The 23977-nt window shown below is 39.3% G+C and overlaps 1 protein-coding gene across 1 annotated transcript in view; it reads right to left on the bottom strand.

Annotated features, from left to right (window-relative positions):
- The window catches only part of PSD3 (pleckstrin and Sec7 domain containing 3), a 492408-nt gene that overhangs the window by 12613 nt on the left and 455818 nt on the right, over positions 1 to 23977 (bottom strand). The window lies entirely within an intron of this gene.

Raw genomic sequence — 23977 nt, 5'->3', positions numbered from 1 at the left:
TGGATTAATAGGATTAAAAAGTTTGCTGTTAAAAAAAAATGGAGAAGGGTGTCTGGGTGGCTCAGTCGTTGGGCGTCTGCCTTCGGCTCGGGTCATGATCCCGGGGTCCTGGGATCAAGTCCCCCATCGGGCTCCCTGCTCAGCGGGAAGCCTGCTTCTCCCTCTCCCACTCCCCCTGCTTGTGTTCCTGCTCTCGCTGTCTCTCTCTGTCAAATAAATAAATAAATAAAATCTTTAAAAAACCAACAAAACGGAGAAGATATTGTCCTTTGAAACAGAGAGCTATGAAGTCAAGTTTCTATAAGCTAAGGAATTTGAGCTAGAGAAATACTATTTATATATTTCTATTATCTGGACAAATGACTAAATTTAACTCTTTTTTTTTCTTTTTAAAGATTTTATTAATTATTTGACAGAGAGAGACAGCGAGAGAGGGAACACAAGCAGGGGGAGTGGGAGAGGGAGAAGCAGGCTTCCTGCTGAGCAGGGAGCCCGATGTGGGACTCGATCCCAGGACGCTGGGATCATGACCTGAGCTGAAGGCAGATGCTTAACTACTGAGCCACCCAGTTGCCCTAAATTTAACTCTTGTGGAATAAAAGTTTGTCTCTCACTAAATTTTTCCTTATGGAACTCATCTAAAACAAAATTTTAGTTTGTTATAACAACATTTTTATAAAAGTCATGCTCTTAATCTTTTGGTTTCTATCTTACTGCTTCTGATTATACTGTAATTCCCTGAAGTCATACAAGGTATCCCTCAGCAGCACGTTCCCAGAGTCTTCACTACAGCTTGTCACAGACTCACAGCTCCAAAATGGCCAATGCCAGTCATAAGGAGACAGGGTCAGGAAATTTTTAAAAAGTTGGATCTGAGGAGGCTTTGAAAGACCTTGGCTTTAAACTACCTTCCCTACTAATCTTCCATGACATCTCATCCCTGAGATTTATTAATTGCTTTTGAGCTAAAAGCATTTTTACACCTCTGTATTCTCAGTTCAAATGTCTCTTTAAGGGAAACACCATAAGCTACCATGTTAATATTTTTGTGTCCAATTTTGAGCCTGTCTCTAAAGCATCTTCCAAACAGTGGAGTCAGAACACTGAACCTTGGCTAAATTCCTTGATTCCTGCAGGTTTCAAGTTCCACATAGGACACAGAAGGGAAATGGAAAACACGCCATGGTTTACTTATGTCACAATTTTGCCAGAGGCCAGATCTGGTCAGGGAAGAAACCTGCTGTGAAAGCACCTTGTACATTCCTTGGTGTGGGTGAGTCATACCTCAAGGAGGAACACAAGTAGACAAATTATTGAGTGTGCCTAAAAGAAGTCTATGACATGAATAGAACCAATGTCTAGTCTTCCAAAGAATGCTGTGCTGAAAGTTCTTATAGCAAACATCACTTGGTTTGCATATGTTTTTTTTCCCAATATTTCCAGAAATAAAATTTTAAAAAACATTTTACATTTTCATTATAAGTGTATTGAGTAATTTTAAACTAGATATACCTAAAGAATCTCAACAGACTGTTCCAGCACCCCACCCCAAAAACCTCTTCATCCCAGATCAGGTACTTAAATTTTTAAAACATATCAAAAGCATAAGATTCTTCTAGAATACAATAGGAAAAAATCTAATGTAGTTAGAGATAAAGTACGGGTAAAAATAAAAAAGCAAAACCAAAATACACACCCTCTTTTCACTGTTCTAATTCCAGAGGTTAGCCCAGGAAAGTATTTTTGGCACCAGCAGTCAGCAAACTAACAGATGAGATGGGGAGGGTCATTTACCAAAAAGTCTACAGGAACCAGAAAGGAGGTGATTCACATTGTTTGCATGAGAACTTTGTGAGGGAAATGTATTCGGTTTTCTCCTATCTCAAAAGTTACTGATATGAAAAGGGACACTACAAGGCTATAGGCAACATCATTCACACCAGGTGGGCCTCCTCTTTATTGTACTCCCAACCAGAAGTAATAATCGAAATATTAAACTACTGGTACAGCAATAGGCAGTGCTAAATCAGAATGGAAACCACTTGTAAAGCATCCTAAAGCTTTACAGGTACATAATAGCTGCCTATCAGCTCATGTTCCACCTCTTAAACTAACCATAAAGTTTACCCAGGCCTGTTATCAGACCTCCTAAACCCTACCTGAGTTTTAAGCAGATTGCACGGTTTTATAGATGTGTAAAGGCCTATACAGTAGCCATTAGCCTAAGGTGGCTACAGAACATGTGAAATGTGGCCAGTCTGCATTGACATATGTCATAAGTGGAAAATAAGCACTAGGGACGCCTGGATGACTCAGTCGGTTAACTGTCTGCCTCAGTTCAGGTCATGATCCCAGGGTCCTGGGATTGAGTCCCGCATCGGGCTCTTTGCTCAGCGGGGAGCCTGCTTTTCCCTCTGCCTGCCACTCTCCCTGTTTGTGCTCTCTTTATCTCTCTCTCTCTGACAAATACATAAAAATCTTTTAAAAAAAAGAAAGGAAAAAAGAAAATAAACACTAAATTCTGAAGACTTTGTAAGAAAAAAGAATGTAAAATATCTTAATATTTTATATTGATTACATGTTAAAATGATAATATTTTGGATACATTATGTTAAATGTAGAAGTCTTATTACAATGAATTCCATGTGTTTCCTTTAATTTTTAAATGTAGCTATTAGGTATTAGATATTGGATAGTACTGGTCTAGATCTCCTGAAATCCCCAAATCAAAATATTCTTTTTTTTTAAGATTTTTATTTTTTTTAAAGTAATTTCTACATCCAAGATGGGGCTTGAACTCACAACCCCAAGATCAAGAGTCACATGTTCTATCGACTGAGCCAGCCAAACACCAAATCAAAATATTCTTCTTCTATGTTTAACACTCAGGGGTCTTCATGAGAGTGAGTTAATCTAACAAACTAATTGGTGTTAATATGTCACTCTCCTAAAAAATACAGAGTTGGAAGGGACCTTTAGTCCTTTAGGGCCTTTATGTTAGTTCACCCAATCCCATCTCATTTTTAATGGCCGGGAAACTGAGGCCCAGAGAGAATAAATGTGTAACAAAAACGTTAAGGATAAGGTTAAAACGGCTGCCTAACTCCCGGCCCAGTCCTTTTCCCAATTTTACTATTTTATCACTGCATTTGCACTTATCCTGCAGATAATACCTTAATCCAAAGCAGTGAACCTCATGAGAGCAGATATTTCAAGCATAAGGTGGGATATAGGGACAGAAAGTCATTTCAACTCATATGGCTGTTTATTTTGCCTTCCCAGGTATGGCCCTAGTTCTTTTCAATCTATTTAAAATGGAGGTAGGTGGGGGGAATGGGGTAACTGGGTGATGGGAATTAAAGAGGGCATGTGATATGATGAGCACTGGGTGTTATAGTCAACTAATGCATCATTGAACATTATATCAAAAACTAATGATGTACTATACTTTGGCTAAGTGAATTTAAATTAAAAATATGTGATTCAAAGGAACCTGCTGCTTAGCTCCTCCCTTCAAAAGCACATATCATCATTTACAGAGTAAAATTCTGAGCTTCTTAGCCCTCTTTCATCATGTCATAAAAATGCAATTCCAAATGGTATGGCAAGTATGATGTCTCTATTGTTAATTTCCTAGAAAACTGCTGATCTTAGGTCTCTAGCTTTTGACTCACAACAGTATCCCACTAAAAAAAATAAAATTCTTAAATTTCCTCAAGAAGTCTATTAACCTGCAATACAGCTTCTCAGACCCAGACATAATACTCCTGTGAGGTTTTCTGTGAAGGAGATATTAGATTCCAGGCTAGACTCTGTTACTAAGACTGAGACTTGCTACTAATCTTCTTTAAGTAAGCGAATGGAATTTCTCCCTTGCTTTCACTAGGGAGAAAAAGGGTAACAACTGCTATCATTTTACTTTTCTGATTAAGGCCACTTATAAATTAATAGCTTGGTTTCAGAGGTGGATTTGCCTTGTGACAGTTGGCATTGTATTGAGATATGCCCTTACACTGCTCCTGTGAGAGAAGTGGTCCATAATGTGAAAATTACTTATTTATTGTTGACAAATCTAAAATGAGCAATCTGAGGAAACAGGGCTAAGATCACAGAGAATTTATTTAAAAAAATTCTCAAACCACCCATCTACCCACCATGCAGCAAACAAGCCAACAAAAAAACCGAGGGTTTACAACTAGATATTTATATTATGTGCACCTCTAAATATAAGTTGTTTGAGTTTCTCTAATGAGCCTGCGTGGAATGTGCTCTTATTCTCATATGTCAATTTCAGAAGTAATCATGCCATTTTACATGTCAAGAAAAATTAGAAATTCAGAAAAAAAAGCATCATATCTCAAGAATGTCCTAGATTTTCTAGATTTAAAATACTCTGTCCCAAGACTCTTATATGTCTTGTTATAGTGGACATTTGTTGTTTCTAAAATTGAATTTTCTAGCCATGTGGTTGGTGTGGGTCTTAATGGTCTTAAGCCATAGCATATGCTACTCTAGGCTGCAATTCAGGAATGACAACTCACTGAAATCTAGCCCATGAAGCCAAGGGGACATTATTCTGCATCTGGCTTGAGCCATTAGAGAAGTGGACTTTTTTCCTGCTAGATGAGGACCTGAAAACACATACCAGGAAGTATCCACTTTCTAAACATGAAGGGACAGTTGATTCAAAAGCACACATTCAAAGATCTAACTAACACACAAAGCATATACAACTGGCTGCAGCCTTTATACTAGGGAGGGCAAACTCAAATGCCTTCAGGCCAACACATAAATGTAGAAACCTATCACACATGATATAATAGGTGAGGGCATATAAATTACAATGAAAACAAATATAGCACTGTGCTGGCCAAACAAAAATGTTATCATTAGGTCTGATGGCCACATAAAATTCATTGGCATTGTGTTGGCCATCAGATTTCCATCTGACCCAGAATGAACCTCAGAAGCCTCCCTCTATTAACCTGACCCTAAGTAATCCCTCTTCATTAAATCTCTTATAGCTCAGTCATGTTTTTAATCATTTTGGGCCGTAACAAGGATTAATTATTGATGCCACTGAAAACATCCTGATTTTCTTTAATTTCAATTAAATTAACATATAGTGTATTACTAGTTTCAAGGTAGAGTTTAGTGATTCATCAATTTCATATAACCACCCAGTGATCATTATATCAAGTGCCCTCCTTAATGTCCATCCCCCAGGGATGGGGTAACCATCCCCCCACCCCCCTCCCCTCCAGCAACCCTCAGTTTGATTCCTAGAGTTACGAGTCTCTTATGGTTTGTCTCCCTCCAGATTTTGTCTTATATTATTTTTCCCTCCCTTCCACTATGATCCTGTTTTGTTTTTTAATTTCCACATATGAATGAAATCATATGATTGTCTTTCTCTGATTGACTTATTTTGCTTAGCTAACCCTCTAGTTGCATGCACATCACTGCAAATGGTAAGATTTTTATTTTTTGATGGCTGAGTAATATTTCATTGTATATATACACTTCCTTATCCATTCATCTGTTGAGGAACATCTGAGTTCTTTCCATATTTTGGCTACTGTGGACATTGCCGCTATAAACATTGGAGTGCAGGTGCCCCTTTAAATCATTATGTTTGTATCCTTTGGGTAAATACCTAGTAGTGTAATTGATGGGTCATAGGGTAGCTCTATTTTTAACTTTTTAAGGAACCTCCATATTGTTTTCCAGAGTGGCTATACCAACTTGCATTCCCACCAGCAGTGTAAGAGGGTTCCCCTTTTTTCACATCCCTGCCAACATCTGGTGTTTCCTGACTTTGTTAGTTTTAGCTATTCTGACTGGTCTGATGGCCAGTGAGGTAGTATCTCTTGAGATTTAGATTTGTATCTCCCTGATGCCAAGTGATGTCAAGCATTTTTTCATGTGTCTGATGCCATGTGTATGTCTTCTCTGGAGAAATGTCTGTTCATGTTTTCTGTCCATTTCTTGATGGGATTATTTGTTTATTGGGTGTTGAGTTTGATAAGTACTTTATAGAATTTGGATATGAACCCTTTATCTGATAAGACATTTGGAAATATTATCTCCCATTCAGTAGATTGTCTTTTGGTTTTGTCAATTGTTTCCTTCATTGTGCAAAAAAGCTTTTTATCTTGATGAAGTCCCAACAGTTCATTTTTGCTTTTGTTTCCCTTGCCTTTGAAGATGTGTCTAGCAAGAAGTTGCTGTGGCCGAGGTTGAAGAAGTTGCTGCCTATGTTTTCCTCTAGGATTTTGATGGATTCCTGTCTCACATTTAGGTCTTTCATCCATTTTGAGTTCATTTTTGTGTCTGATATAAGAAAGTATCCAGTTTTATTCTTCTGGATGTGGCTGTCCAATTTTCCCAACACCGTTTGTTGAAGAGACGGTCTTTTCCATTGGATATTATTTCCTGCTTTGTCGAAGCTTAGTTGACCAGAGAGTTGAGGGTCCACTTCTGGGTTCTCTTTTCTGTCCCACTGATCTATGTGTCAGTTTTTCTGCCAGTACCATACTGTCTTGACAACTACACCTTTGTAATATAGCTTGATGTCTGGAACTGTGACACCACTAGTTTTGGTTTTCTTTTTCAACATTCCTCTGGCTATTTGGCGTCTTTTCTGGTTCCATACAAACTATAGGATTAATTTTTCCAGCTCTGTGAAAAATGTTGATGATATTTTCGATAAGGATTGCACTGAATGTGTACACAGCTCTGGGTAGCACAGACACTTTAACAATATTTGTTCCTCTAATCCATGAGCATGGAATGTTTTCCCAATTCTTTGTGTCTTCCTCAATTTTTTCATAAGTGTTTTATAGTTTTCAGAGTACAGATCCTTTGCCTTTTTAGTTGGTGTCCTGCTAGGTATCTTACGTTTTTTGCTGCAATTGTAAATGGGATCGATTCCTTTATTTCTCTTTCTTCTGTCTCATTGTTAGTGTATAGAAATGCAATTGACATCTGTGCATTAACTTTATACCCTTTGACTTTGTTGAATTCCTGTATGAGTTCTAGCAATTTTGGGATTGCGTCTTTTGGCTTTTCCACATAGAGTATCATGTCATCTGCGAAGAGTGACAGTTCGACTTCTTCGCCAATTTGAATGCCTTTTATTTCTTTTTGTTGTCTGGTTGCTGAGGCTAGGACTTCTAGTACTATGTTGAACAATAGTGGTGAGAGTGGGCATCCCTGTCTTGTTCCTGACCTGAGGGGAAAAGCTCTCAGTTTTTCCCCATTGAGGATGACATTCACTGTGGGCTTTTAGTACATGGGTTTTATGATATTCAGGTATGTTCCCGCTATTCCTACACTGCAGAGGGTTTTAATCAAGAAAGGATGCTGTATTTTGTCAAATGCTTTTTCTGCATCTATTAGGAGGATCATATAGTTCCTGTACTATTTTTTTTAAAGATTTTATTTATTTATTTGACAGGGAGAGACAGCGAGAGAGGGAACACAAGCAGAGGGAGTGGGAGAGGGAGAAGCAGGTTTCCCGCCGAGCAGGGAGCCCAATGCGGGGCTCGATTCCAGGACGCTGGGACCATGACCTGAGCTAAAGGCAGACGCTTAACGACTGAGCCACCCAGGCGCCCCTTGTACTTTCTTTTATACATGTGGTATATCACATTGGTTGATTTGCAGATGTTGAACCACCACTGCAGGCCAGGAATAAATCCCATTTGGTCGTGGTGAATAATCCTTTTAATGTACTGTCAGATCCTACTGGCTAGTATCTTGGTGAGAATTTGGGCATCCATGTTCATCAGGGATATTGGTTTGTAATCCTCCTTTTTGGTGGGGTCTTTGGTTTTGGGATCAAGGTAATGCTGGCCTCATAGAAAGAGCTTGGAAGTTTTCCTTCCATTTAGGTTTTTTTAAACAGCTTTGGAAGAATAGGTGTTGTTTCTTCTTTAAATGTTTGGTAGAATTCCCTTGGGAAACCATCCAGTCCTGGACCCTTGTTTGTTGGGAGTTTTGATTACTGCTTCAAATTCCTTGCTGGTTATTGCTTTGTTCAGATTGTCTATTTCTTCCTGTTTCAGTTCTGGTAGTTTATATGTTTCTAGGAGTGCATCCATTTCTTCCAGATTGCTCAATTGTTGGCATATAGTTGCACATAGTATGATCTTATAATTGTATTTCTTTGGTGGTGGTGTGATCTTTCCTCTTACCTTCATGATTTCATATATTTGGGTCCTTTCTCTTTTCTTTATGATAAGTCTGGCTAGGGGTATATCGATTTGATTAACTTTCAGAGAATCAGCTCCTAGTTTCATTGATCTGTTCTACTGTTCTTTTGTTTTCTATTTCATTGATTTCTGCTCTAATCGTTATTATTTCTCTTCTGCTGTGTTTAGGCTTTATTTGCTGTTCTTTCTCCAGCTCCTTAAGTGTAAGGTTAGCTTGTGTATTGAGACTTCTATTGTTTCTTATTTTTTTAAATTTAAATTTTTATTTTTTTATTGTATTTAAATCATCATACATTACATCATTAGTTTTTGATGTAGTGTTCCATGATTCATTGTTTGTGCATAACACACAATGCTCCATGCAGAATGTGCCCTCGTTAATACCCAACACCAGGACAACCCATCCCCTACCCCGCTCCTCTCTAGAACCCTCAGGTTGTTTTTCAGAGTCCATCGTCTCTCATGGTTCGTCTCCCCCTCTGATTTACTCCCCTTCATTCTTCCCCTACTGCTATCTTCTTCTTCTTTTTTTTTCTTAACATATATTGCATTATTAGTTTCAGAGGTACAGATCTGTGATTCAACAGTCTTGCACAATTCACAGCGCTCAACATAGCACATACCCTCCCCAATGTCTATCACCCAGCCACCCCATTGCTCCAACACCCCCACCACTCCAGCAACCCTCAGTTTGTTTCCTGAGATTAAGAATTCCTCATATCAGTAAGGTCACATGATACATGCCTTTCTCTGATTGACTTATTTCACTCAGCATAACAACCTCCAGTTCCATACACGTCGTTGCAAATGGCAAGATCTCATTCCTTTTGATGGCTGCATAATATTCCATTGTGTATATATACCACCTCTTCTTTATCCATTCATCTGTCGAAGGACAACTTGGCTCTCCACAGTTTCGCTACTGTGGACATTGCTGCTATAAACATTGGGGTGTACGTATACCTTCGGATCCCTACATTTGTATCTTTGTGGTAAATATCCAGGAGTGCAATGGCTGGATCATATGGTAGCCCTATTATCAACTGTTTGAGGAACCTCCATACTGTTTTCGAGAGTGGTTGCAGCAGCTTGCATTCCCACCAATAGTGTAGGAGGGTTCCACTTTCTCTGCATCCCCGCCAACATCTTGTTTCCTGATTTGTTAATTTTAGCCATTCTGACTGGTGTGAGGTAGTATCTCATTGAGGTTTTGATTTGGATTTCCCTGATGCCGAGTGATGTTGAGCACTTTTTCATGTGTCTGTTCACCATTTGGATGTCTTCTTTGGAAAAATGTCTGTTCATGTCTTCTGCCCATTTCTTGATTGGATTATTTGTTCTTTGGGTGTTGAGTTTGATAAGTTCTTTATAGATTTTGGATACTAGCTCTTTATCTGATATGTCATTTGCAAATATTTTCTCCCATTCTGTCGGTTGTCTTTTGGTTTTAGGACTGTTTCTTTTGCTGTGCAAAAGCTTTTTATCTTGATGAAATCACAATAGTTCATTTTTGCCCTGGCTTCCCTTGCCTTTGGCAATGTTTTCAGGAAGAAGTTGCTGCAGCTGAGGTCGAAGAGGTTGCTGCCTGTGTTCTCCTTTAGGATTTTGATGGATTCCTGTCTCACACTGAGGTCCTTCAAGCATTTGGAGTCTATTTTTGTGTGCGGTGTAAAGAAATGGTCCAGTTTCATTCTTCTGCATGCGGCTATCCAATTTTCCCAACACCATTTGTTGAAGAGACTGTCTTTTTGCCACTGGACAAACTTTCCTGCTTTGTCAAAGATTTCTAGACCATAGAGTTGAGGGTCCATTTTTGGGCTCTCGATTCTGTTCCATTGATCTATGTGTCTGTTTTTGTGCCAGTACCATACTGTCTTGATGATGACAGCTTTGTAATAGAGCTGGAAGTCCGGAATTGTGATGCCGCCAGCTTTGCTTTTCTTTTTCAATATTCCTCTGGCTATTCGGGGTCTCTCCCGGTTCCATACAAATTTTAGGATTATTTGTTCCATTTCTTTGAAAAAAGTGGATGGTATTTTGATGGGGATTGCATTGAATGTGTAGATCACTCTAGGTAGCACTGATATCTTCACAATATTAGTTCTTTCAATCCATGAGCATGGAACGTTTTTCCATTTCTTTGTTTCTTCTTCAATTTCTTTCATGAGTATTTTATAGTTTTCTGAGTACAGATCCTTTGCCTCTTTGGTTAGATGTATTCCTAGGTATCTTATGGTTTTGGGTGCAATTGTAAATGGGATTGACTCCTTAATTTGTCTCTCTTCTGTCTTGTTGGTGTATAGGAATGCCACTGATTTCTGTGCATTGATTTTATATCCTGCCACTTTACTGAATTCCTGTATGAGTTCTAGCAGTTTTGGGGTGGAGTCTTTTGGGTTTTCCACATACAGTATCATATCATCTGCAAACAGTGAGAGTTTGACTTCCTCCTTGCCGATTTGGATGCCTTTGATTTCTTTTTGTTGTCTGATTGCTGTGGCTAGGAATTCTAATACTATGTTGAATAGCAGTGGTGATAGTGGACATCCCTGCCGTGTTCCTGACCTGAGGGGGAAAGCTCTCAGATTTTCCCCATTGAGAATGATATTCGCTGTAGGTTTTTCATAGATGGCTTTTATGATATTGAGGTATGTACCCTCTATCTGTATACTCTGAAGAGTTTCGATCAAGAAAGGAGGCTGTAATTTGTCAAATGCTTTTTCTGTGTCTATTGAGAGGATCCTATGATTCTTGTTCTTTCTTTTGTTAATATATTGTATCACGTTGATTGATTTGTGGATGTTGAACCAACCTCGCAGCCCAGGGATAAATCCCACTTGGTCGTGGTGAATAATCCTTTAAATGTACTGTCGGATCCTATTGGCTAGTATTTTGGTGAGAATTTTTGCATCCATGTTCATCAAGGATATTGGTCTGTAATTCTCCCCATCAAATGGGGTCTTTGTCTCGTTTGGAGATAAAGGTAATGGTGGCCTCATAAAATTGAGTTTGGAAGTTTTCCTTCCATTTCTCTTTTTTGGAACAGTTTCAGGAGAATAGGTATTAATTCCTCTAAATGTTTGGTAGAATTCCCCTGGGAAGCCATCTGGCCCTGGGCCTTTGTTTTTGGGAGATTTTTGATGACTGCTTCAATTTCTTTAGTGGTCAGGTTTTCTATTTCTTCCTGGTTCAATTTTGGTAGTTGATATATCTCTAGGAATGCACCCATTTCTTCCAGGTTATCTAATTTGCTGGCATAGAGTTGCTCATAATATGTTCTCTTAATTGTTTGTATTTCTTTGGTGTTGGTTGTGATCTCTCCTCTTGCATTCATGATTTTGCTGATTTGGGTCATTTCTCTTTTTTTGATAAGTGTGGCCAGGGGTTTATCAATCTTGTTAATTCTTTCAAAGAACCAGCTCCTAGTTTTGTTGATCTGTTCTACTGTTCTTTTGGTTTCTAGTTCATTGATTTCTGCTCTGATCTTTATTATTTCTCTTCTCTTGCTGGGTTTAGGCTTTATTTTCTCTTTTTTCTCTAGCTCCTTTAGGTGTAGGATTAGGCTGTGTATTTGAGACCTTTTTTGTTTCTTGAGAAAGGCTTGTATTGCTATATACTTTCCCCTTAGGACTGCCTTTGCTGCATCCCAAAGATTTTGAACAGTTGTGCTTTCATTTTCAATTGTTTCCATGAATTTTTTAAATTCTTCTTTAATTTCCTGGTTTGACCCATTCATTCTTTAGTGGGATGCTCTTTAGCCTCCATGTATTTGAGTTCTTTCCGACTTTCCTCTTGTGATTGAGTTCTAGTTTCAAACCATTGTGGTCTGAAAATATGCAGGGAATGATCCCAATCTTTTGGTACCGGTTGAGACCTGATTTGTGACCTAGGATGTGACCTATTCTGGAGAATGTTCCATGGGCAGTAGAGAAGAATGTGTATTCCGTTGCTTTGGGATGCAATGTTCTGAATATTTCTGTGACATCCATTTGGTCCAGTGTGTCATTTAAAGTCTTTATTTCCTTGTTGATCTTTTGCTTAGATGATCTGTCCATTTCAGTCAGGGGGGTGTTAAAGTCCCCCACTATTATTGTATTGTTGTCAATGTGTTTTTTTGCTTTTGTTATTAATTGCCTTATATAACTGGCTGCTCCCATGTTCGGGGTATAGATATTTACAATTGTTAAATCTTCTTGGTGGATAGACCCTTTAAGCAGGATATAGTGTCCTTCATCTCTTATTACAGTCTTTGTTTTAAAATCGAATTTGTCTGATATAAGGATTGCCACCCCAGCTTTCTTTTGGTGTCCATTTGCATGGTAAATGGTTTTCCACCACCTCACTTTCAATCTGGGGGTGTCTTTGGGTCTAAAATGAGTCTCTTGCAGACAGCATATCGATGGGTCTTGTTTTTTAATCCAATCTGATAGCCTGTGTCTTTTGATTGGGGCATTTAACCCATTTACATTCAGGGTAACTATTGAAAGATATGAATTTAGTGCCATTGTATTGCCTGTAAGGTGACTGTTATTGTATATTCTCTGTGTTCCTTTCTGGTCTATGCGGCTTTTAGGCTCTCTCTTTGCTTAGAGGACCCCTTTTAATATTTCTTGTAGGGCTGGTTTCATGTTTGCAAATTCCTTTAGTTTTTGTTTGTCCTGGAAGGTTTTGATCTCTCCTTCTATTTTCAGTGACAGCCTAGCTGGATATAGTATTCTTGGCTGCATATTTTTCCTGTTTAGTGCTCTAAAGATATCATGCCAATCCTTTCTGGCCCGCCAGGTCTCTGTGGATAAATCTGTTGCCAATCTAATGTTTCTAAGATTATAGGTTACGTATCTCTTCTCCTGAGCTGCTTTCAAGATTTTCTCTTTGTCTCTGAGCCTCGTTAAGTTTTAGTATTAGGATGTCGGGGTGTTGACCTATTTTTATTGATTTTGAGAGGGGTTCTCTGTGCCTCCTGGATTTGGATGCCTGTTTCCTTACCCACATTAGGGAAGTTCTCTGCTATAATTTGCTGCAATATACCTTCTGCTGCTCTCTCTCTTCTTCTTCTGGGATCCCAATTATTCTAATGCTGTTTCGTCTTATCGTATTGCTTATCTCTCGAATTCTGCCCTCGTGATCCAGTATTTGTTGATTTCTTTTTCTCAGCTTCTTTATTTTCCATCATTTTGTCTTCTATATCACTAATTCTCTCTTCTGCCTCATTTATCCTAGCAGTTAGTGCCCTCATTTTTTTTATTGCACCTCATTAATACCCTTTTTGATTCTGACTTGGTTAGATTTTAGTTCTTTTATTTCTCCAGGAAGGGTTTCTCTAATAACTTCCATGCTTTTTTCAAGCCCAGCTAGTATCTTTAAAATCATGATTTTAGGTCTAGGTCATGATTCTAGGTCCGACATCGTACTAATGTCCGTACTGAGTAGGTCCCTGGTACTACCTCTTGTTCTTTTTGTTCAGGTGATTTTTTTTGTTTTGTTATTTTGTCCAGAGGAGAATAGATGAATGAGAGAACAAAATGCTAACAGGTTAACAACGTCCCCAGAAAATATACTCTAAACAAATCAGAAAAGACCTGAAACCAGGGGAAAAGAAAGGGAAAGAAAGAAAAAAGAAAGAGAAAAAAAAGAAAATGAAAAAGATAAAAACAAACAAAAACAGAAGAAAACAAACAAAAACAGAATATGATCAAGTATGATCAGGCCAGTGCATAGATCAGTGCCACACACTAGATTTTGGGTGTATTTTGGTCTGTTAGAAGAAAGTGCCTCCTCAAATTTTAAAGAAAGATAGACTTATATATGTACAAAATAAGGGTTGATATAATGAAGGGATGGACTATGACTCTAAAGATGATAATTATAAAAAATTTTAAAAAAGGAATTGATAAGGTGCTTGAAAAAAGAATGAAGAGGATTTAAAGAAAAAGAAAGAAAGAAAGAAAAAAAAAGGGGAGAGAATGTGATCAGGAAGGAGACTCGAAGAAAGCCATACACTAGAGATTTAGGGTATATTTTGATATGTTAGAAGAAACTGTATCTCAAAATTTTAAAGAGAGAACTTATATATATGCCAAAAATAAGGGAAACTACTATGAAGGGATAGAATATGACTCTAAAAATGAAAAATAAAAATGTTTTTATTTTTTAAAAAAAGGGATTGATAAGATGTTGGTTGAAAAAGGGAAAAAGAAAAATTCAAAAAAAAAAAAAAAAAAGAAAACCAGTTAAAGAAAAATTAACTTTGAAAGGCTAATGAATCATGGTAAAAAAAAAAAGCCATGAATTCTATGTGCAGTATTCCTCTAGCGCTGGAGTTCTGCCGTTCTCATTGATCAGTAAACTTGGTCTTGGCTGGCTGTTCGTGCTGATCTGGGGGAGGGGTCTGTTGCCGTGATTCCCAAATATCTTTGTCTGAGGCGGAATTGTCCTGCCTTTGCCAGTCCAGGCTAAGCAATCTGCTCGGGTTTGCTCTCATGAGCTTTTGTTCCCTGGAAGCTTTCCGTACAGCTTTGGAGGACGAGAGTGAAAATGGCGGCCTCCCAATCTCCGACCCGGAGGAGCCGAGAACTCGGGGCCCTGCTCCTCAGTGCGCCCCCAGAGAAAAGCAGTCAGTCACTCCCATCTCCCCGGTCTCCGGCCGTACTCTGTCCTCACCCGGCCTGTGACCAAGCATTTCTATCTTTGGCACATGACCCTGTGTGGAATCTCCAAACCCAGCAGATCCCTGTGGTGCGCTCCCGCGCCGCTCCTCCCGGGGGAGGAAGGGGAGTCTCCCTGGCTCTGCCGCTTGTTGGGTCCCTGCTGGAGGAGCAGTGGCCTGACTGTGCCGCGGATCACAGTTTATGGCAACCCCGAGCTGAGAGCCCGCGCGCCTCGGCTCCGTCTCTGTAGCCGGCTTCCCCGCTCCGATACCTGGGAGCTCTGCTGCCCTCAGGCACTCCCGGTCTTTCTGTGACCCCTGAGGGTCCTGAGACCACACTGTTCCGCGAGGGTTCCACCCCCAGCTTAGCCACTGGAGCAACGTCCCTCAGCAGAGCCAACTTCTAAAAGTTCCGATTTTGTGCTCCGCAGCTCTATCACTTGCCAGAAGTGGCCGACGGAGACCCCCTCCCCCGCCGTCTATCCTCCTGAATATCGCCTCGGATTCACTTCTCTGCACGTCCTACCTTCCAGAAAGTGGTCGCTTTTCTGTTCAGAGAGTTGTTGCTATTCTTTTCTTTGATCTCCTGTTGAGTCTGTAGGTGTTCAAAATGGTTTGATCCCTATCCAGCTGAATTCCTGAAATCACAAAATCCGGGTCTCCTACTCCTCCACCATCTTGCTCCGCCCCCCGAGACTTCTCTTGTTTTTTGAGAAAGGCCTCTATTGCTATATACTTCCCTCCTAGGATGACCTTTGTTACATCCCAAAGGTTTTGAATTGTCGTGTTTCCATGAATTTTAAAAATTCTTCTTTAATTTCATTCTTCAGTAAGATGCTTTTTAACCTCCATGTATTTGTGTTCCTTCCAAATTTTCTCTTGTGATTGAGTTCAAGTTTTGAAGCACTGTGGTCTGAAAATATGCAGGGAATATTCCCAATCTTTTGGTAAAGGTTGAGACCTCATTTGTGACCCTGTATGTGATCTACAGTGGAGAATGTTCTGTGTGTACTCAAGAAGAATGTATATTCTGCTGCTTTAGGAGGAAATGCTCTGAATAGATCTTTGAAGTCCATTTGGTTCTGTGTGTCATTCAAAGCTCTTGTTGAGCTTCTGCTTAGATGATCTGTCCACTGCTGTGAGTGGGGTGTTGAAGTCCCCTAATATTACTGTATTATTATTGATGTGTTTCTTTAATTTTGTTTTTAATTGGTTTATATAATTGGCTGCTCCCAAGTTAGCGGCATAAATATTTACAGCTCTTAGATCATCTTGTTGGATAGACCCTTTTATGATATAATGTCCTTTTTCATCTCTTATTACAGTCTTTGGTTTAAAATCTAATTTGTCTGATATAGGGATTGCTATCCCAGCTTTCTTTTAATGTCCATTAGCATGATAAATGGTTCTCCATCCCCTCACTTTCAATATGGAAGTGTCTTTGGATCTAAAATGAGTCTCTTGTAGACAGCATATCGATGGGTCCTCTTTTTTCATCAAATCTGATACCCTGTGTCTTTTGTTTGGAGTATTTAGTCCATTTACATTCAGACTAATTACTGAAATATTAATTTAGTGCCATTGTTATGGGTAAAATGACTTTCTGTAGATTGTTTCTGTTTTTCTGGTCTTTGTTACTTTTGGGCTCTGTCTTCATTCAAAGGATCTCCTTTAATATTTCTTACAGGGCTAGTTTAATGATCACTAATTCTTTTAATTTCTGTTTGTCCTGAAAGCTCTTTATCTCTAAAGTATTCTTGCCTGCATATTTTTCTCATTTAGCACCTTGAATATATCATGCCAGTCCTTTCTGGCCTGTCAGTTCTCTGTGGACAGGTCTGCTGCCAGCCTTATGTTTCTACTCTTGTAGGTTAAGGACCTCTTGTCCCAAGCTGCTCTCAGGACTTTATCTCTGAAATTTGCAAGCTTCAGTATAATATATTGAGGTTTGACCTATTTTTATTGACTTTGAGTGGTGTCTCTGTGCTTCCTGAACCTGAATGCCTGTTTCCTTTCCCAGATCAGGAAAGTTCTCAGGTATAATTTATTCAAATAAACATTCTGCTCTTCTCTTTCCTCTTCTTCTGGGCCCCAATTATTCTAATATTGTTTTGTTTTATGGCATCACTGATCTCTCGAATCCTTCCCTTGTGATCTAGTAGTTGTTTATGTCTATTTCTCAGCTTCCTTATTCTCCTTCATTTTGTCTTCTATAACACTGACCCTCTCTTCTCCTTGTTTATCCTAGCAGTTAGAGCCTCCATTTTTTATTGCAGCTCAGTAAGAGAATTTTTTATTTCAACCTGATTAGATTTTAGTTCTTTTATTTCTCCAGTAAGGAATTATCTATTGTCTTCTATGCTTTTTTCAAGCCCAGCTGGTACCTTTATAATCCTTGTTTTGAATTCTTGTTCCAACATCTTACTTACATCCCTATCAGTTAAATCCCTGGCAATGAGTACTGTCTCTTATTCTCTCTTCTGGGGTGAGTTTTCCATCTTGTCATTATTGTCCAGAAAAGAACAGATGAAAGAGAAAGAAAATACAAAAATAGCAATAGTGACACCAGAAAAATATACACTAAACAAATCAGAAGGGAACAGAAACAAACAAACATACAAAGAGAGTAAAATGAAAGAAGTTGAACAGAACGATAAACTCGATCCTGGGTGTATTTTGGTCTGTTGCTAGAAGAAACTAGATCTCAAAATAGGAAAGAAAGAAAAACACAGATATACAAAAATAAAATTGAATACAATGAAAGGAAGCCAAAAATGAAAAATGTACATATAAAACGTAAATGTAAGAATGAAAATTAAAAAAGACTTAAAAAAGGAATTGATATAATAAAATAGCTGAAAAGGAAAAAAATATATAAAACTGAAAGACTAAAGAATAATAAGAAAAAAACCACAAATGTTAAATACTGCTTTTCCAAGAACTGAAGTTTTATAGTCCTCTATGATCAGTAAACTTGGTATTAGCAAGATGTTCCTGCTGGTCTTCTAGGGATTGGCCTATTGGGCTGATTCTCAGGGTGTCTTTCCCCAGGCAGAGTTGCACCACCCTTGCCAGGGGGCCGGGCTCAGTGTGAGAGACTCTGGATTGCTCTATGTGGCTGATTTGCTGCCTGAAGGCTTTCTGTACTGATGTGGGGGATGAAAATGACAGCACCCTGATCTCTAGCCCTAGAGCTGAAAGTCTGCACCCCCTACTTGTCAGCAGCCCTCACAGAAAAGCAGTCAATCACTCTTGTGTCCCTGGTTTCTGTCCTAACTCTGTGTTCACCCAGCCTATGAGCAAGGGTTTTTATCTCAGGCATAGGACTCCATTTCAAGTCCCCAAACTTTATGGACTCCTGCTGCCTGCTCTCATGCCACTCCTCCCAGGGGATGGAGGGGCTCTCCCCACAATTCTTCCTCTTGCTGGGCCCCAGTCTGCAGAGCAGTCACCAGACCATACAGTTGTTTGTGGTTTATGGCAATAGTGAGCAGAAAGCCAGCACCTGGACTTGCTGGATTCCCTGCTCCGACGCTTGGGTAGTCTGCCACTCTCAGGCACCCTCCCCCCAATTCTTTTTGTGACCTTGGGGATCCTGAGACCACACTGTCCCATCTGGGATTACTCCCCACTTTGCCCCCAGCACATCTGAGGCAGAACTTTTAGTTCTGATTTTGCTCTCCACTGTTTATAACACTTTCCGGTACCCAGTTAACGAGGCTCCCACCCCCTGTGGTTTATCTTCTGATATCTCTATCATCTTGGGTTCATGTGTCTGCACCTCCTACCTTGCAAAGAGTGGTCGCTTTTCTATTCAATAGAATAGAATTTCTTTCTTCTCAATAAAGAATTGCAGCAATTCTTTTCTCAGATCTCAGGTTGATTTCACAGGTGTTCAGAAAGATTTGATAACTGTCTAGCAATTCCAGGGACCAGACAAAAATAGGGTCCCCTATTCCTCTGCCATCTTAACTCCTCCTCTGAAAACACTCTAATTGTTACATGAAAAACATCTTGGTGTAAATAGTATCTTCATTTTATACTTGCTATTGTCTTTAAAGTTGAAGAAACAAATCCAAATTTATGGGGCTAGCATGCTATCAAAGGAATCTTTTTAACAGGGCTGTTTCTTAAACATCCCAGAAGTTTTCTGCCACAGCTCAGCCTACTGTGCTTTCACTGGCTGGAGTTTTGTAAATTTTTATATTTGATACAAATCATCCGTCTTGCTTATACCTTGAAAAATTTCCAAATGCACCAGAAGCATGGAGATCAATTTAGACATTTTTAAGGGAAATGGGAACTGAATAAAGTAGAAATAATTTATAAAGAAGTGAGGCTATTTCTGATATTTATTTTTTAAAATTGGAAAATGATGCTGAGTTTCTTAAAAGAGACTTGTGATGTCTAACAGCTCTTTCAAAAGTACGTTTAGGTTCCAAGTGAACTCTTCCACAGAATTAACAGCCATAGTTTGGGGGTACCAATCCTATAAAAAACAAAACATCTGCCCTTCCCCCCAACAGTCAATAGAGAAACAGGCATGGATTTAGTCAATTACAACCAATTCTGATTGAAGTTTGTTGCTTTAAGTAAATGAGAATCTATTTCTTACAAGCTAAGGCTAGTAAGATAAATGGAACTTCCACTCTCCTTGCTCACTGTAGACTTTTTATAGACTTTAAAACAAAAAACAAAAACAATGAAACAAACCCTGAACCTACTTCACTTAGTACAATTTCTAGTGACTTCCTGTCAGTCAGAGTTTGGAGAATATTTCTTTCTTTTCTTTTTTTGGCATTTATTAGTAGCAGTCTAAGACAAAGGCTTCTAGAAAAATTAGGAGGCAGTAACAGGCAGTTTTTTTCTGACGTTTTCATTTAAATTCTAGTTAGTTAACATATAGTATAATATTAGTTTCATGAGTAGAATTTAGTGATTCATTGCTTAGATATAATGCCTGGTGCTTATCACAAGTGCCTTCCTTAATACCCATCACCCATTTAGCTCTCCCCTGCCCATTCCCCTCCAGCAAATCTTAGTTTGTTCTCTATAGTTAAGAGTCTGTTTTCTGGTTTGCTTCTCTTTTTTTCCCCCATGTTCATCTGTTTTGTCTAATTCCACATATGAGTGAAATCATATGGTATTTGTCTTTCTCTGACTGACTAATTTCACTTAGCATACTACACTCTAGCTTCAACCACATTGTTGCAAATGGCAAGACTTCATTCTTTTTGATGGCTGAGTAATATTCCACTATTCCACTATTTTATATATATGTATAAATAAAATATATACTCTCTCTATATTCATATATACACTATATATATATACCATACACACACACACACACCATACATACCATATATACCACATCTTCTTTGTCCATTCATTAGTCAATGGACAATGTGGGCTCTTTCCAGAATTTGGCTGTTGTTGATTAGAGGATATTTCTCAGGCACAGAAAGAGTTGTGAATTCAGCCCACCATGAAGAACTGTTGTATTGAAAGCAACTTGGGATATAAACAACTGAAATGCATAAATTTAGGAACAACTCCCAGTGTAATTACTAAAAGCTTAATATTCTAACAAAATAAACGCATTTTTCTTTATGAAGATGTGAAAAATCATAAGAATTTTCTGTGTTCTGAAACCACAGGGAGGCCCTTTCTCCAGGAATAGGTGAAAGAGCTCCTTTCTGACTGTGGTTCTTCTTGGTGACAGGATGCAGATGGGATTGAAACTCCCATTCCTCTCACTGCCCATTTGTGGTTCACACTGAACTATAGAAGGTGCTGTCTGTTCACACCTGCCTATCAGATGTGCTTTCAGGGGACCTACGAAGCTGTCTCAGGGAACTACTTTCTTTGATGTTATCTCTTATATACGATAACAAAATTCCATTCATTCATTCAACAAATATGTATTGCATGCCCCAGGAAGTGAGGACAAAGCAGTGAAAATATAAAAAATGATCAATCACTCTCACACTCCCTATTCAGGGAATGAGATTAGATTCAATTAGGGAACGAAGCAGTCTACTCAGGGAATGCTGGTCATAAAGCAGAGTACTTAACGCTACACAAAAGATCTCCATAAGTGTGTGTGCGTGTGCAGACACACACACACATGAAAAATTCTGGTGGCTGAAAGAAGAGCAAAGTGGACTCCACAAGTTATACTACTTCAAGTTAATGAAAAATAATAATTCATTTTTTAAAAAGGATTACTTTTACAAAAACCTGTTTAGATAGCATATACCGTTCTACATTCCTGGTAGACACAGGTTAAGGCAGCTTAAGAGACAATCCGTCATGCCTGACATATTAGCATATGAGTATGGATTTTAATGAGCCAGGGGCTGTGGAATAGTCTTCAGGTTCCTTGAGGTGACAATGTGATGAAAGCAAGACTTATCTCCACAAAGCTTGGTCTAAGTTCCATGTCATTAAATGAAAATGCTGTTCTTGTTAGGTTACATTTTTGGAAAAGGGGTACCACAGTAGGTTAAAAAATAAGGAGTGCTTTTTGCAGTGACAACCTTACCATGGTCTTGCAGCCACCCCCATCTCCTGGGAACAGGCTCTTAGCCTTCAAAGTCTAGGGCTCAAAGTAAGTTGTTGAGTACTGGAAACGGGACTGAGGTGTTGGGAAATTTAATTAGCATGTGTGAAAATAAAAGGGCCTATAGCTGAAAGCCACTCTAGAAGTGTTAAGAATTATGATTGCTTTTTGAGATACTCCCATTTCTCAAGAATGAACAAGCCTAGGGAAACAAAGATGAGCTGCTTAGGTTTTTTGTTTGTTTTTTAAAAAATATTTTTCAAGTCTTTTGCTGGTGAGGCCGATGTGGAGAAAAAGGCACAAGAAATGTAGAAAAAATTAAACGTCCTTATAACTTGCAGCCCATTGACAAAAGACTTAAGATAGGCAGAGAATGAGTTCCTCCAAGGAACTCCCAACTGTCTTAATTTTAATGCTTTGCTAGAGGGAAAAACAACCTTAGCCTGACAATAGCTAGGCCTCCGGGATCCTTAAGGCTTCTTTAACATACAAAAATCCTTTTGGAAACTTCCTCTGTCTCTACCCCTCCTAACCAATCACTCGTCACAATCCCAGTGCAGCTATTTCTGCCCCTGGGTCCTGTCCCTGTGTTTTAATAAAACCACCTTTTTTTCTTTTTGGCACGGAAAACGCCTCAAGAATTCTTTCTTGACCGTTTGCTCCCGAAGCCCACTTCAAATCGCATCAAGGCTTCCACAGTTTTTGCTAATAAACTTTAACCTTTACTAAAATCGTGGTTTTTCTTCATCTCCCCAGAGCAAGGGCTTGCTCGAACCATGAAGAAAACCAGTCCCTGGACCTGCAGGGATCAAATGCCACATCTTACAATGGAAATTTTGTAACTCTGGAAGATACTTTTTTTAAGCTTCCATGAGCTCCTGTCCAATTCAATATGCAAACATGAAGAAAAGATTAGACATGAACTTGAGGTCTCTGTACCCCAAGGCCTTACCATCTTGAGCAAGGGGAGGTGTAATGGAAGCTACTAGAGATACAAAGACATACCGAGAAACTTTAATACAATGCCAACTGTGGCAAAGACTGTAACAGATTAAACCCAGCTAATAGATTTAGAGGAGGCTTTTCATAGGAGGTGAGGAGGGAGCAGAAGGCAAGCAGACGACAAAGCACAAGCAAACACCCAGCAACCAGCCTTCCCCCAAGATGGGATCTGTGTGACATTCCTCAGGCACTCCAGGCTGCCCTAAAACTAAGGGAAGGGAAAAAATCAAATGGTTAACTAATAGAAATCACAGCCCTACAGGGTATGTGTCCCTATCAGTTTATAAACGTCTTAGTGATTTACAAGGAAAAAGCAGTCTTATCAATAGCCTAACTTTCAGAAACCCACAGACTCAATTTCATGGAGCCCTAACATCACCCTCCCCTCCACAGTGATGTGGGAAACAAAGGCAAAAGGGACCGGAAATAAAATTAAATTTCTTTATAACTTGCATCCCATTGAGCAATACCTGAAGCAGGCAGAGTATAACATTCCTCCAGAAAACTCCCAACTATCTTAATGTTAATACCTTACTAGAAGGAAGAACCACCTTAACATAACAATAGCCAGACCTCCAGCATCCTGAGAGTCTTCTTTAGCATATGAAAGTCCTTTTGGCTACCTCACTTTCTCCTTACCTCCCCTAACTTCCAAGTATATAATCAGCCATTCCTCACAACTCTGCCCACTGCTCCTGTCCCCATGCTTGAATAAAATCACCTTTTTTGCACCAAAGACATCTCAAGAATTCTTTCTTGGCCATTGGCTCCGGACCCCAACAACATTCCAAAACTACATCAGGAGGGATTTGAGCTGCATCTTGAAAGATGAAGAGGACTTTCAGAAATGAAGATGAGGGGAAGAGCACTTGGGGCAGAAGAAAGTAGATGAACAACGGCATAAAGGCATAAAGTGTGCTCAGAGATAGTGGGCAGAAATGTGACTAACATACATGGAGGCTGTTGTGGAAAGACCAGTGTGGCAGAAACAAAGAACCCAAATCCTCTTAAATTAAGGATTAGGACTTTATTCATAAGATAAATTGTGGGGGTAGTTGTAGGGGAAAATCAAGGCAACTGCTGAAGAGACGAATGCCACTTGATGTGGGAAACAAAGGCAGAAGAAAAATTATTAAATTTCCTTACTACCTACAGCCCACTGACAAGTCCTTGAAACAGGCAGAGTGACATTCCTCTAGGGACTCAACTGCCTCAGTGTTAATATTTTAAGGGCAACAATCCCCCAGGTTCCTTATAAGTCTACTTAAACATATAAAAATTCCTTTGGAAACATCTCTACCCACCAAGATACGTGTTGGCAATCATCCCCCAAGCATATGGCCCACTGATATACTTCTGAAGGGTCTCATGACTAAGGTTTTATTAGACGGTAATAAATGACCTTTTCCCAACAACAGCTAGCCCCCTCAAGGTCCAGGAAACCTTGCTGCCAACATTCCTTAGATTCTTATCCCTAACCCGCTCCCACCCTGAAAGTATGTAACGGGCCACTCCTCATGACCCCGGTGCAGCTCTTTCTGCCCACCA

This window comes from Eumetopias jubatus, unplaced genomic scaffold (assembly GCF_037043125.1).
Source record: "Eumetopias jubatus isolate StellerSeaLion01/CBP00866 unplaced genomic scaffold, mEumJub1_p1.0 scaffold_2, whole genome shotgun sequence".
Lineage (NCBI taxonomy): Eukaryota > Metazoa > Chordata > Mammalia > Carnivora > Otariidae > Eumetopias > Eumetopias jubatus.
The sequence above is the reverse complement of the archived record's forward strand: the minus strand, read 5'-3'. Positions and strand labels throughout refer to the sequence as shown.